General features: G+C 40.8%; 1 protein-coding gene and 1 long non-coding RNA gene across 3 annotated transcripts in view; both read left to right on the forward strand.

The window, feature by feature from the left end:
* Positions 1 to 14,445, forward strand: part of LOC126204286 (numb-like protein) — a 434,856-nt gene that overhangs the window by 279,617 nt on the left and 140,794 nt on the right. The gene's annotated exons all lie outside the window — the stretch shown is intronic.
* LOC126203651 (uncharacterized) lies at positions 2,233 to 3,664 on the forward strand. 2 transcript variants are annotated; one of them, XR_007540335.1, is made up of 5 exons: positions 2,233 to 2,318; positions 2,560 to 2,748; positions 2,845 to 3,056; positions 3,167 to 3,363; positions 3,483 to 3,664. It is a non-coding gene; the product is annotated as an uncharacterized LOC126203651 (long non-coding RNA). The 2 variants fall into 2 exon arrangements; XR_007540333.1 differs by having other exon boundaries at positions 2,860 to 3,056.

Consider the following 14,445-nt stretch of genomic DNA (forward strand, 5'->3'; position numbering starts at 1 on the left):
TTTTAGATATACTTTCTCCAATGGCCCGAAACAATATTTTTGTCCCTTTCTGCAGATAGGATAAATAGTCATCCTAATTGGACTAACGTGGTTGAGAGGTTAGCGAAATAAGAGATTATCAGGAGCAGTCAAGAGTACGATGAGATCCAGAACACGTCATCTGTAATCGAAAAAAAACGAAGCGTTAAGACACAAACAGATGACATCTTCCTCTACCAGAGGACATCACTATAGTGGAGTCTAAGTTGCAATGTCTGACTAAAATAGAGAAATGCCCAGAAAAGGCAGAGGAGACGAAATGAAATTTCACAAGTTGAGAGGATACATGATGCTATTTCAGTGATTAACACACTGAGTCAAATTTACTTCATTTATCAGCAAGATGCTGAAATCCCTCCTGCCTGGATGCATCATCTAAATTGGTTAGAAAGGATTTCATGAAGCCGTTGTATCTTCTCCTGAGGTATCCCAACCCACTACCATTGTAATCGTGCTTCATATTCTGGATACAGGAATGATGATGTCGTTGATGTCCGAACTGGTCTAAATCATGCACCATCAGGGATAGATCTAGGGATCTTGCAGGCCATAAGAATACTCAGTTACGCAGATAGTTCGCAGATATACGTCCATGTGTGGATAGGCATTGTCCTGTTAAAAAATGCAGCATGATACTGTCACATGAAACATAATGCATGATGGTGCATGCATTCGTAAGCAGTCTGTACTTCCCAGTCATGGCATCACTGCAAATGGATCCATTTGTGTTGTAGTATTAACAGTAACCTACACATGTGTATGTGTGTGTGTGTGTGTGTGTGTGTGTGTGTGTGTGTGTGTGTGTGTGTGTGTGTATGTGTGTATTCAATTTTAAACCAATGTGACATCTTGACACTTTATTATTTGACGAGCCAACCAAATGGCCGCCCATTCTGAGGCTACTTTCATTCCAGTCAGGAGCTGGTAATGCTGTCTCTCATGTGTATACAGCATACCAATGTCATTTACAGTGACCACTCAACATTTGAAGCTGTTCACATACCTTATATATCCTACCAGTTCTGGTACAACACCAAACATGAACGCCACTAACACAGCTTGGTGGCCATTCTGTCTTAGAGAATTGCTACACTAATCTTTTATAAATGCATTGATTCCGAAAGAGATTTTCACTCTGCATGCGGAGTGTTCGCTGATATGAGACTTCCAGTCTTCGAGTCTCGGTCTGGCACACAGTTTTAATCTGCCAGGAAGCTCCAAAGACATGGATCGTGTGAACACAGACGTGGTTACAGTTATCCGACCATGGTTTCTGGGAGTTTCACTTTTTTTATATAAGGCAGTGTATATACGACAATTCTACAGATATACTAGGTGAACTACAGTGCAAAGTTCTTATGAAACATTGGCACTCCTAAAATTCAAGCAAGAACCATTTAAACCACATATTTACATAACTAGGAGGGTGGGCTCACTATGTGGCAATACAGAGTGTGAGATGACGTTAACCACATCATGTTTGCCTACCAGAGACGGAAATACGGAACATGCATACTACTTCGTCAGATTCTGTGTGTGGGATACAGGAGACCTTCCACCATCCTGTCGCTTCTGCCTGATAGCGATGTCATTGCCTTGAACCTATTATCGAGCATCCTCATTGCAGACAATATGGAAATAAGACAGCTATTACCCAAAAAGAATAAACCCACTGTGACGATCTATGCAGTCAGAAACTGTGAAATTAATGTGTGTTTGTGTGTGTGTGTGTGTGTGTGTGTGTGTGTGTGTGTGTAGTCGAGGGATGAAAATTTTCTGAACTTATGCTGCAAAGATAGAACTGCTTGAATGGTGTGTTGGATGGCTGTATGACTGTCTTAACCAGCGTTAAATAATAAAAATTTACAGCAATGGATAAAATGCTTACTATCCACTCTCCAAAACACTACAAAGTTGCTCCATCACTGCTCAGCATGTAACACAAGAACTAAACTACTTGCTGTAGATACTCTCGCGACATTTGTGTTATGATCATAACAACATTTTACCCTATGTTTTATTCACTGTAAACTTACACATCTCTTGGTGTAAACAGTTGAGATTAAATTTACTGCACAACTAACTAATCAGCTTTGTAAATCTTATTGTGTTCTTACACTAGTTTATTTTTCTTACCTTTGTAAACAGGGGTGCGTTTTCATGAAAGTTAATCTTTTTCTTTACAGCGCACCCAGGCATGATAGATCTACACCAACTTGTTTTGCCCCATGCGGAGCCAGCATTCTGCTCGGTAGAGGTTGAGTGCGAGAAGTAGACTGGTTAGTATACAATCAACACTGATGTGATAATGTGTTCATAAACTTGTTTATATTTTTTTAGCTCAGTCGATTTGGGTACATTTTGATAAACTTTTTAACCCTTTTGTTCACAGTCTTCTCAAGCATGTTAGCTGGGAGTGTGCCAATTTTTGTACACACATTTTGTACACACACTTGTTTATATTTTGTACCTCTATCGATATGGGTACATATTGATAACATGTAACCTTTTTGTTCACAGTCTACGCATTCCTGCTGGACAGAATAGTGACTATACTGGCCCAGAGCAGCAAGTGTTGTGCTGTCTAAACAAAACACTCTTCAGGACCAAGCACTGTTGGCCGGAAAGGATCTGATTATAGCCTGGAGCAGCAAGAATTCTGCTCGCCATGCAAAACGGCGTTCGAACTCGATCAAAGGAACTAAAATGGTGAGTATCCAATCCAGTGTCCTGCGATAATGTTCTTCTTACACTGGTTTATATTTTTCACATTGATCAACTGGGGTATATTTTAATGAAACATAGTTCTTTTGTTCACAGTTACTCAGGCCTGTTTGCTGGCAGTGTGCTGATTTTGGCCCAAAAAGCAACTGTTCTGAACACTTGACAAAACAGCCTTCAGAGCCAACCATTACTCAGGTCTATTTTCCGTGAAGAAGCTGATTTCAGCCCAGAGCAGGAAGCATTCCGCTCACCAGGCGAGATGGTGTTCAGACTCGACAACAGGAAGTAGGATGGTGAGTGTATGATCCAGTCTGCTTGATATTTTGTTCACACACTAGTTTATATTTTTTACCTCTAACGACGTGGGTACATTTTGATAAAAAGTAACCGTTATTGTTTACAGTCTACTCAACCCTACTGGCTGGAGGTTGACTATATTGGTCCAGGGCAGCAGGTATTCGGCTCGCTAACAAAACAGCCTTCACAGCCAAGTACTACTCAGACCTGTCGACTAGAAAGGAGCTGAATTTGGTGCAGAGTAGCAAGCATCCTGCTCACTAGATAAAACAGTCTTCAAACTCGAGCGCAAGAGATGGGACTGTGAGTACATGTTTCACTCCATAGTGATACTGTGTTCTTATATTCTTCTGCAGTTTTTACCATGATCCTTAAATATACACTTTGATGAAATGTAACCAGTTTCTTCACTGTCTAATCAGGCCTACTTGGCGGTGAGGAGCATTTTGGTCCAGAACAGCAACTGCCCTTCTGGCTAGACAAATTGGCCTTCGGTGTCTAGTACTACTCAGAAATGTTGGCCGGGAAGGAGCTAATTTTACCTTGAAGAAGTCAGCATTCCGCAGACCATGCAGAACGGTCTTCAGTCTCGAGAACAAGGGGAATGGTGAGTATAAGTTTCAATCTACTATGATTTTGTGATCTTACACTTGATTATTTATTTACCTTCATCGACAACAGTACAGTTTGATGAAACTTAATGCCTTCATTCATAGTTTACTTAGACATATTGGATGGGAAAGAGTTTCTGTTAACTCCAGAGCACACACAGATTAGTGTCAAAGTCTTCCCAACTATGTTGGACTACTCTTATTTCCTCCCATATCACCATTCTACATTTCTAACACTGACATGCGATCACACATCTTAGTAAGCACCTGTACAACATTCCTCTTTTTGTTTATCATTGCTTAACTTTTCAGTTCGGGTTAAAACTACAAGTTGCTCATTTCACAAATTTGGTCCACTTTTCACTAGGTTTAGCGATGTTACAGATAGAAATATTTCATTACAACCTTTTCTCTCTGAGATTGTCACTTTGTGAAAGCCATACTAATAGACACAAACCGTTATTTACAGGTAACTTCCGACTGTTGCTTGTGTTAGCTACCTACGTTCTACTGATCAACAACATTCATTGAAATTTCAACTTAAACTGTAACATAGTTGACCTTTTCTCGGTTATTTTGTGAACGTAGTTTATCAATTTGATATTAATACAAATAAGCACACTGGACTGCACCGACAGAAAGAACCAAGGCAGTACACAGTACGGTAACGTAATACGGAACAATTTGCATGTGACAGTAATCGATGATCTAACAGGAGTGCAGGAATTAATTTTGTCATAGAACTAAGTTAAGCGCCTGCGTGCCTTAAAAACAGCCACACAATCCCTACCTATGATGCAGTTCTTTTTATGCTGCAGTCCAGTCTGCACACATCACTGAATCTTGCATGACTACAATAACACTCGGGAAAGGGTCAGAGTACCAACACAGACTTGCCAATGAGCAAAATTGACAACAATACTCATCTGAATTCAGGGAGTTGGAAGACAAACTAATGTGGATACAAAACAATGCCGTTGTGTCGTAACTAGTTACTCGTAGATGACCTTAAAATCCCTTTGATGTTGTGCCATGTAGCTCTTAGGAAAGTTTTGGACTCTGCCTTGAATAAAATCACACGATTTCTTCAGAACAAAAATCACACTTGCAACCTGGGCTCAACCACACGGCCATCGTTGACATCCTGTTACAACAATGAGCCAGTATACCAATGAAGGCCTCAACCCACTGACCGACAGTTGGTTGAATCATAATGTATGACCTCCCATATGCTTTGTTCACTTAAACTACCTCCATCTAAGTCTGTAGATATTGCCACCATCAGAAATAACTATTGGAACGGCAACTAAAAAGACTGCCTATGTGATTTTATGTATTTAGTCTTATTTAATATGAAATAAACAAATACAAAGCGTATGATGTGACCAAGTCAGGTTACAGTCTGAAGTAAGTCCGACATCATCCAAGCCCCAAGACGTTTTCTTCCACTCAATGGCCTGTCTGTCTTACTTAGCATATGAGGCTGTTGTGACATCAGACAAGCCACTTTATCAATTATTTGTCTATCAAAACTGCAGTGTCCTATATTGGTTTCTGCAGTGGATGCTCTTTAGCAACACTCTCTGAAAAATTATCCCTTCATTTTTACTGTCTTAAAATGCGTTTTTTGCACGTACTATTTTTCTTTCCTTGGTCATCCTTTCCTTGGACTCGTCCGTTCACTGATTTCCAAGTGATATCTGCCCTCAGAAATTCAGTCTTACTAATTGTTTGTGCCTTAGCGAAACCTTTTGTCAGCTCTCCGAAACTTTCTGCAACTATGCTCTCCTGCCTGCCCTAATGACACGGTGCCCTTGTCCCCCTCCCCCGCCCTTTCCTCCCTATGCAACAATGGTAGCTTCCTGCCTTCAGGTGGTCCTACAAATTCTAATTTCAGTGCTTAGTTGAAACTGATATATCTTGCGATCTAACACTGAAATCACAAAGCATGTTTTCACAAAACTTACTGTAATCAAATTGTACGTACATCATCAGTGAGCGAGGTGGCGCAGTTGTTAGCACACTGGACTCGCATTTGGGAGGACGACGGTTCAATCCCGCGTCCGGCCATCCTGATTTAGGTTTTCAGTGATTTCCCTAAATCCGTCCAGGCAAATGCCGGGATGGTTCCTTTGAAAGCGCATGGCTGACTTCCTACCACATCCTTCCCTAATCCGATGAGACCGATGACCTCTCTGTTTGGTCTCTTCCCCCCAAACAACCCAACCAACCCATCCCCTATGTACATCATCCTGTGAATGCATATACTTATCACTCTGCATCATTTTAATTTATCGACAGATTAGCTATGAGTGTGCTGAGTATGCAAAGTGGAAGAATCTACCACTGCCATGTCTCAACCTTCTCACATTATTTTTTAAACTTCCATCAGCTCTGAATATCGGTACATGATAAACTTCTCCTTCCTTTATTTCTACATCATGTAGGTATATTTCACTTTCTCACATTTTCTCCTGCCCCCAACTGTTCACAGCCTTCAATTCTGTCATTTTCATTTCCCTTACAAGTCTTACCAGTTTTTAGAACTCCCTCCAACATTTAACACTATATATTTTAAGAGAACATGCACTGATAGTTACACCATATATATATATATATATATATATATATATATATATATATATATATATATATATATATATATATATATATATATATATGCTATGCATGTAGTGTTATCACAGTTATTTTGTCGTACTACTTAACACTTCACTTCTAACTTCACCACACAGTTTCACGTGCTAGTGCTGGTGTGTTAACCTATAAGATATGAGGTAAGTGATTATGACCCTCCACCCTGAGATCTAACCCTAGGCATGGGACAAAATAGAGTATTGCTGTCCACCATGTTTGCCATGACACCTTGTTCCTCATCAACACCATCATCCACTCCTGTTCTTACTCCAGAGCCCTGTTTGTCGAGATGTGAGTTAGGTTCATAGATGTCAGAATATTAGCCTCATAATGACACCTGAAGGCAACCATTTTCCTCACCATGTAACAAAGTTTGTTTTCTAAGTACACACAGATTAATTTGTTACACTACGTTTTCCAAATATTTTCAGAATAATTTTAGACATGACTTTAGTGATGGAAGCTTAACATTATTACTCATTATGATTTACTCTGTCCAAGGAATACCACTCATGACTCCATAGACTTTTCCCTGTCCATTATTGTACTTTTTAGTTTTTTATAGACTGAAAAATATACTTTCTTCATTGCATTTGCTACATTTACGTAATCACTAGATCTTTTTATATTTACACTTCTGAGACCACCTATTCTGGTGCTCCACACTGCGCAGTCTCTTATTTCCTTACCCAGTTACATAAAATATACAGATCACACATCTATTTGTGGCACAAATTACTCATTTTCTAAACATCAGATACTTGCCCTCATATATATTACATATTCTGCACTGTTACCTTAGTTCCAAGTTACATTTATATTTTACTTAAACCATAAAAACACTGTTCATAGATGTATATCACAGAGCGTTACTTCCAATATCGTGGTTTAGCCAGAATTTTGTCTTGTTTTCACTTCATATCCCCCTTGTTATTTTCTCTGTATTTCAAAACTCTATTCACACTGTTCTACTTTCGGGATTTTACGTTTATCATGATATTCTCATGACATCCCGTATCCAACCATTGACTTACTTCACATATTCTCTTGCCATTTCAATAACTTTCTCACTTCTCTGTTGTCTATAAGCACATACTGAAGACTACCAGCAATAGATTAAACAGATGAGGAGGAGAATAGAACAAGGAAAGAATGCATTGTTCTACCCAGCTCAAGTACGCACAGTCACCTCACTGTGAAATTTCCCATAGAGCAGGAAACCTCATACCCTTTTTAATGTGCCTCATCCACCATCCTTTCATCTACTTTCCATGCATCTGTTTCTGGTCCACCTTCCAGAGGATAACTCTTACATCCTTTGTCTGCTTCCCTTTGAACTCTACAAAGATACAAACTTATATTTCATACTTCTTTTTCACTACAACCTTTGGTCCTACTTCGAAGTTCAAAATTTTCCAGAAAGACTCCTTTTGCTACAATAATTGTGTTACTACTGCATTTTCCTAACTAAACTCTCCGTGAACAGGCGCCATGAAGTTCTAGCATCACCGACATGGTGCCATGTCATCCTCAGCCCACAGGTGTCACTGAATGCAGATGTGGAGGGGCATGTGGTCAGCACATCGCACTACTGACCGTTCGTCAGTTTACAGGACCGGAGCTGCTACTTCTCCATCAAGTAGCTCCTCAGTTTGCCTCACAAGGGCTGAGTACACCAACAGCGCTCGGCAGACCGAGTGGTTACCCATCCAAGTTCTAGCCCAGTCTGATGGTGTTTAACTTCGCTGATCTGATGACTGCCTTTTCCTGCATGCTGAGATTTTGTTAGAAAACGAATATTTGCATAATTGGAGGGTCAACAGAAGCGTCCGATCTTACCCGTCGGCTTTGACCCGTGACGTAAGCGTGTTGTGGTGTGTGACGTCATTACGGCGCGGAGTTTGATTTGCGATTGTGGCGTGTTTGTAGATGTCTTGTTTTTGTTTGTCGTGCTCTCTGGTGGTGTGTTCATGGTTTTCGTTTGTTTCGTTTGTTTCGTGTGGTGGGGTCAGTTTTCTGTTGCTCAGGTGTTGGATTTGAAGCGGAATTTCTATTAGTGAGTTAATGGTTAATTTAATGCTCATTGCTGTACGTCGGGTGAGTTTGTTATTGAGTGTATTTGGTTGTGGTTTTTTGTTCAGGAATGGATATGAAAGACCGCCTTAACAGTGTTCGGTTGAGGGCGATGATGGGGGAGACAGCTTTAGAGCTGATTAAATTTCTTCAGCTATTTGGCTTAATTGCCGAGGTCGTGAAGTGCGGTGTGTGCCGTGAACCTATGAAATTGGTTAAAGTTCCGGACTCTCGGACCAGGGACGGATACATGTGGTGTTGCCGGAAAGATGGCGTATGGCGTTCTGTAAGGCGTGGTACCTGGTTCGAGAAGTCTAGATTGGCCATGCGTGAGATTGTGCTTATTATGTATTATTTTTGTTATAGTTGCGGACAGAGTTTTTGCGCGTTTGAGACTGGTGTGAGTGAGAGGACTGTTTTAGACTGGTATTCCTTTTGCCGTGAGGTGTGTTCCGAATTTATTAAGTACAGGGGTAAGTTGGGTGGGCATGGGGTGCTTGTGGAGGTGGATGAGTCGCAGTTTGGTAAAAGGAAGTATGGGAGGGGGAAGTCTGTGGCTGGTCTTTGGGTGTGGGGGGCTGTTGTTCAGGGGGGTGGGGGTACTGAATGTGTTTTTAGGGTTGTGGAGGGGAGGTCGAAGCCTGAATTAGTGGGGTTAATTGAGGAGTATGTAGAGCCGGGGTCCACAGTAGTTTCAGATGCGTTTTCTTCATACAGGGGGTTGGGTGAGAGGGGATTTAATCATTTAGTAGTGAACCACAGTCTAGAGTTTAAGAATTATGATACTGGGGCTTGCACTAACACAATTGAGGGGATGTGGGGAGCGGTTAAGTCAGTTCTTGGGAGGGGGAAGAGGCGCTCTTCCAACCTTCAGTCTCATTTAGATGAGTACTGTTGGCGGAAGAGTGTCCCAGAGGGCTATTGCATTCTTCGGGTTTTTTTAAGGGCTGTGGGTAAAATGTATAGACCGAAAGTGGTTAGTTAGGGTGGGCTGGGTAGGTGGGTGGGTGGTTTATTTTGTTGTATAGTGTTTGTGTGTTGTATTTTGGAGTTGTGGGGGAGGGGGTTGACGTTTGGGTGGGTTGGGTTTCTATTTTAGTTCAGTATTTTTTCGTTGGTGTGTGTGTGTGTGTGTTTTTGTATGTGTGTGTGTGTGTGTGTGTGTGTGTGTGTGTGTGTGTGTGTGTGTGTGCGTGCGTGTGTGCATTTGTGTGTGATTGTGGTGGCCAATCTAGTTTGTGGAGCTGGAACTTTTTTGAGGTAAGTTCCGTTTTTTTTTTTGGTTATTTATGTATGTTTTGTGTATTGGGTATAGGTTGGAAACATCCGATCTCACGCGTCGGCTTTGACCCGTGACGTAAGGGACCTACACATTGATCTGTAGCGTAGCCCTGAATACGAGGTTAGGTTGGGAGTTTTTTTTTGGAATGCGGCCGCGGCAGCGGCCGCCTATGATTCGAAAATATTGATTTGACACTAATGAACATGTATACGTAATATGAAGCAATTTGATGAACATATTGATCTGTAGCGTAGCCCACTTGAGGTTAGGTTGGGAGTTTTTTTTTTTTTGGAATGCGGCCGCGGCAGCGGCCGCCTATGATTCGAAAATATTGATTTGACACTAATGAATATGTATACGTAATATGAAGCAATTTGATGAACATATTGATCTGTAGCGTAGCCCACTTGAGGTTAGGTTGGGAGTTTTTTTTTGGAATGCGGCCGCGGCAGCGGCCGCCTATGATTCGAAAATATTGATTTGACACTAATGAAGCCGGTGGGGGGATGGGGGGGCACTGCAGACTCCCCCCACCGCATAACGACACATGATGATCAAATTTTGAAAAAAAATGAAAAATTTTTTCCGTACCTGCTAAACTGCATAAGTGCCGATGTATGTAGGTGTAAGGGAAGCTTTCGTGTCTTAGTTTTCTATTGGGGGATGTGATCGGTAGGTTCTGTTGAGCTATATAGGTTAAGGGAAGTGTCCGATTATGGATAGGAATGTGTTTTTTGGTATTTGGTCAGTTTTGTGATGTTGATTTATTTCGTTGTTTTGCGTGGTTTTGAATGGCGGTCGGTGGCTACATTTCTGTATATTTAGTTTCTCCGCACCCAAAAACCCCTAATTTCCCACGCTTGTCCCGTTACAGTCATTACGCTTTTTGTGAAACTTGTGTATTTCAGTGTTTACAATACGTATGCGATGTTTTTATATCCGCCTTATTGGAATTGTTTATAGTCGTTTCCGCGGTATTTGTGACGTCATGGGTCAAAGCCGACGGGTAAGATCGGACGCTTCTGTATTTCCTAATTGGAAATACACATGGTTTATTAGGTACCAGTTCAACACATAGCACGTACGACAACAACTACAACATACAGAGAAACCAACACAGATGCGTATTACCAACCACTGAACAAGAAATACTGACTTTAGTTATTTAGTTATTAAAGAACACCAAAGATGTAAAATACATTAACGCTTTCCCTTATTTAATAACTAGCAAAGTCTAATCTTATTACATAAATACTGATATCTAATGGAAAACTGGCTTTTTAAGTATATCAGCAAGTTGTTCTACAGTGTCTATTTTTGCAACTGTGATTTCATAAGCACTAACTAGTTCACGAACAAAGAAGTGCCTTGCTTGAATATGCTTCGTTCTTAAGTGAAACTCGGGATTCTGGGCAAGCCGGATAGCAGCTTCGTTGTCAGCCTGTAGAACTGGTGTTGCCTCAAATTGGTCCAATTCAGTCAGACGTTTCTTGATCCAGAAAATTTCCCGAGCAGCTTCACTGGCAGCTACAACCCCTGCTTCAGTTGTGGATATGGCAACAGAAGATTGCCTTTGACTAATCCAGGAGATAGGTGCCCCAGAGTACAGACAAAGGACACCAGATGTTGAGCGCCCAGAGCCAAGATCACCACCAACATGGTCAGCATCACAAGAACACTCAAAAACCTGCTTCTTAGAATTGTTTTTATATACAAGTCCATAATTTGTTGTGCCTCTCAGGTATCGTAAGGTTCTTTTACCTTTCACTACATCACGATCTGTTTACTTTCAAGATTTCTTGATACAACACTGACAGCGTATGCAATGTCAGGACGTCTCCCAGACATCAGAAACGTCAGTGCTTCAACAGCTTGCCTGTATGGAAATTCAGAGTTGCGAGGACTTTCTTCGGTATCATTGTTATTTATAATGGGCATAGTTACAGCCTTGTAGTTCTTCATGTTGAAACGTTCTAGTACTTTCTCTGTCTAATACAGTTCCATGTTCTTGTTGGTCAATTTCCAGACCTAAGAAAAATGATGCAGGCACTGATGTAATTTTAAACTCTTCTCTTAAATCACTGACAATGTCTTCATGTTCCTGTTCCCTGTGAGCTGCAATCAGACCATCATCAACATAAAGCACAAGGAATATTTTCTTACAGCCTTACTGTCTCATGAAAAGACAAGGACCAGCTTCACTCCTCACAAAGCTCAATTTAGTGAGATGATTACTGAGCTTCTCATTCCAGCAATGCGGAACCTGCTTCAGTCCGTATAGCCTTTTCTTCAAGCGACGTACTCTCCCAGATCCATCATCACATCAAAAATGGTTCAAATGGCTCTGAGGAGTATGGGACTTAACTTCTGAGGTCATCAGTCCCCTAGAACGTAGGACTACATAAACCTAACTACCCTAAGGACATCACACACATCCATGCCCTAGGCAGGATTCGAACCTGCGACCAGAGCGGTAGCGCGGTTGCAGACTGTAATGCCTAGAACTGCTCCGACACCCCGGCCGGCACATCAACACATCCTTGAGGTTGTTGCATATAAGTGGTTTCTTTTAAATCACCATAAGGAAAAGCAATTGAAACATCAGTTTGTTAAAGTTTCATTCTCTCACTTGCAGAAACATTTAGTAGTGCTCGAATGGTATACACTCTAGCTACAGGGCTGAACGTCTGGTCATAGTCAACTCTTCTCTGCTGCGAATAACCCTTAATCACCAATCTTGCATTGAATTTATTGACTGAGCCATCAGCATTTGTTTTAACTTTATACACCCATCTATTAGAAATGGCCCTCTTTGTATATGGTAGGTCAACCATATTCCACGTTTTATTTTCTTGAAGAACTTTTATTTCAGAATCCATAGCTTCCTTCCAGAAATCGTTTTGAACAGACTTCATGGCATCGCTGTATGTTTCTTGTTCTTGGAAAGAACAAGAAACCTTATATAATCATCAAATTTTGTGGAGGTCTGACGGTTAACCTATAACGTACACATGGTAAAGCTTCTCCACTTGTGTCTCCCTGATTTTCCTCCTGAGGGTCTTCATCTACATCCAAGGAAATGCCATCCTCTTCACTCTCAGTATCAATACCATTGGTCTTCAGTCTAAGACGCTGGATCCTGATGATTGAAAACATTCACTGGAAAAGTTGAACTTTTCTCACTCTTCAGTGGCCTCTCCTCACAGATGGTGTCTTGTGACCTAATGGGTTTGAACACTTCTCCACAATAAATTGTGTAACTTTCATTGTGATCATATCCAATAAGGAATCCTTTCAGTGCTTTATGGTCCATCTTCCTTCTCTGTTGTTTTGGAATATGAGTAAAGCAAATGGAGCCTATCACCTGCAGATGTTTCAGTCTTGGCTTCTTACCATAACACAATTCATATGGAGATGCTCCTGGAATACTGGAAGGTCGTGTTCGGATTAGAATATAGGTTGCGGTGTTCACCATCTCTGAACAAAGTTTCTGTGGAATGTTTGCATGTGCATGCATTATGGCTCTGGCAGTTTCCACAACTGTACAGTTCTCTCTTTCACTGCACTCATTTTGTTCTGTAGTATATGGTATTGTGAGGCTTTTAATTATACCCTTTTTGTGAAGAATCTCTTTTGCTTGTTTGTTGTCAAATCGTTTCCCATTATCAGAAGTTCCTTGATGGTATGTCCAGCAGCTTTTGCTTCAGCTATTAACTGCCGTAAATATTCTGCAACTCAGACTTTTCTTGTATGAAATATGTTACCCTAAACTTTGTTCAATCATCTTTGAAAAGAACAAAATACCAGCGCCCTGACACAGAAGGTACTTGAAACGGACCACATACATCAGCGTGAATAAGCTCACCTGGTTCTGCTGTCCTCTTTCTGTTGCCAAATGGTAAACGATGAGCCTTGCCATCAATACAGCCTTCACAAAGTTCACTGTCCATTTCCACCTCAATATTTAACTCGCCACAAAGTACTGACTTCACATGGCGCTTATTCTTGTTTCCAAATCTTTCGTGATCGAGCTGCAACATATTGTCTCTGCTAGTGGTATTAACTTCGCTCAGGGAGCTAGGTTTCACATTTCTTACAGCAAGTTTCAAAATGCCTACAAAGCGATCACCTACCAATCTAGTGACATTATCAATCTTAAGATGACAAATTTCTCCAGTTTATGTGGATTTACTTTCTGGATGTTTATCCTGTGCTGGAAGAACAGAGAATAGATTCTTGTGAATCTGAGGTACATACCATACATCTGTCAAGGTAATTTTCTTCCATTTTCCTCCAACTGCTGCTTCAATGTCTATTGAATCTTTTCCAATTGCTTTAATTATGTGTCCATTAGCTGTAGTAACTGAGTGTTTTGTTAGAAATGACTGAAATGTTTTGAAACAATTCCTATCATTTGTGATATGACTTGTGGCACCATTGTCTATATACCAGTCCTCATTTCTACATTCAGAGTTCATCAAAGAAGATGTCACAGCAAGAAGTAGCGTATTTGTATCTGTGGTAGCTGGTTTTGGAGGTTTGCCATCCGCTGCCCACTTTCTGCACACTTTAATTGTATGGTTGCGTTTCATGCAGTAATTACATATTTTCTTCTTTTTCTCCATTGGATTTACTTGCTGAAATGACAGCCTTGATGAGTCTGTAGTGAGCACTTCTTGTTTACTAAAATCATCCTCCTTTGTACTCAGAGCTTTTTCATATGCACACATTTGATTAGTTAAATTATCAATTGTTCTGTCATCT

Source organism: Schistocerca nitens, chromosome 9 (genome assembly GCF_023898315.1).
Source record: "Schistocerca nitens isolate TAMUIC-IGC-003100 chromosome 9, iqSchNite1.1, whole genome shotgun sequence".
NCBI lineage: Eukaryota > Metazoa > Arthropoda > Insecta > Orthoptera > Acrididae > Schistocerca > Schistocerca nitens.